Source organism: Octopus bimaculoides, chromosome 6 (assembly GCF_001194135.2).
Source record: "Octopus bimaculoides isolate UCB-OBI-ISO-001 chromosome 6, ASM119413v2, whole genome shotgun sequence".
NCBI classification, from domain to species: Eukaryota; Metazoa; Mollusca; class Cephalopoda; order Octopoda; family Octopodidae; genus Octopus; species Octopus bimaculoides.
In genome coordinates this window covers 96865831-96867788 of record NC_068986.1, presented here as the reverse complement: position 1 = coordinate 96867788, position 1958 = coordinate 96865831, and positions in this window count along the sequence as shown.

Genomic DNA, 1958 nt, shown 5'->3' with positions numbered 1-1958 from the left:
TTATATCATGTAGATTCCGAATATACAAACTTTTGGTGGGAAAGTGTTTTAGGAGGGGTGGGTGGGGTATTTCGGAAAATTCACCGGAGTCCACTTCAATTCGTCTTAACTTTCAAGAAAATGGATTGTGATGCATTTGGCCGAGCAAATCGGAGACTGGACCATGACTTGCATCCCCTGTCAACAAGCCAAGCTCAATCAACACACTAAAGTAACCATAAACCGCCTCAGCCATGCCAACCTTGTCGGCCTCCTACCACCTTCGCAGAGTTGCTCATATCTATTGACCTTGATAGACCGCTACACCCGTTAGCCTGAGGCTATCCCTCTCCGCAGCACAGAAACACAAGAAGACAGCCAGCCTTCTTTGCAAACTGGGTTGCTCGTTTCAGTGTCCCAGACAGCATCTCATCCGATCGGGGTCCACAATTCACCTCAAAGCTGTGGAATGACATGTGACCTTTTCGGAATCACAATGAACTGCACAACAGCCTACCACCCACAGGCCAATGGATTAGTGGAGAGATTTCACCGCCGCCTGAAGGAATCCCTTACAACCAGATTTAACGGGCCAAATTGGATTGACCAACTCCCATGGCTGATACTGGGAATCTGCAATGCCTCAAAAGAAAATCTCAACACTTCCTCCACGGAAATGGTGTACAGTGCCCCTTTTAGAGTTCCTTCCGTATACGAAGTCAGACCCGGATGTCAAAAGGTACTTTGCTCAACTGAGAGACAGCATGGGCCAGTTGCACCCTGTTCCTATGTCGGCACACGGTACACCCAGATCATCCATACTAAATGACCTCCGTATGGCTAATTTTATGTTCATTCAAGGTGACACATGACACATAACCCTCCAGTCACTCTACAATGGTCCATATCAAGTCATACATCTGGGAAATAAAACATTCCAACTACTAATTGGCGGACGACAAGACACAGTCTCCATCGATAGATTGAAACCAGCCAATCTCGATATTGACAGCCCCGTTCAGGTAGCCCAGCCACCAAACAAGGGCCGCCCTAAGCGGATCACACCAACCATTTACAAGGAACAGTCACCAAAGAATCGAGTAGCCACAGGCATGGGCAGAACAATTAAAACCCCTTCCCATTTCCAATGACAGTCAACAGTTCTGGTGGAGGAGCTATGTAGGGCAGGATTCACGACAGATGAACTGTAGACAAGAACTTCACTGTGGGTCAGCTAGGAAGTTGGTCAGCAGCGAAAGAGACTTCTGGTGGGAGAAGAAGAACAAAAGAGTGTCAGCAGTGTGCGTTAAACGAATGTGATTTAACTAAACAGAAATAACTGGCGACTTAAGCCCTGATGTATGTAAAGTAATAAACCTTTGATAAATGTACTCTGGTGTCTATTAGTTTGTTTGTATATATAGCTTAACAAAGCTATACACGTAGTTTTTATATGAAATAAAGAAATGTTACATCGTTAATGATTTGAAACGCAGTATCACCTTACTTTGAAATTGTATGGATAATACCGTACTAAATTCTGGTGCCTCAACTTGGGTACCATATTCATCTGAATCTCTCTCTCTCTCTGTATATATATGTAGTGAAACTACCTATCGCCATTAGATACAAAACTACTATCGCCATTCTTCTCATTTAAATATAAACAAACGCGAACGTAGCGGAAAACATTAACCTTGTCATCACGTGACTGATTAATATTCGAAGCGGCAAATTCTTCGAACCGTTCCCGCCAGAACGCAAACTGACCAATCACAGCCCTTAATAAGGTCACGTGATAGAGTATATTTCTGATGTCTGGTGAGCCGATAATACGCTATAAATAGATCAACTCATACCCACCAAATTTGTCTCGGTCCAGTTTCTCTATAGAGACTGTTCCGTGTACCACACGACAGCAGCAGCAACAATTAGCCAGCGACCACTTCAACAGCTTCGTCCAGCCAACGATGACCACC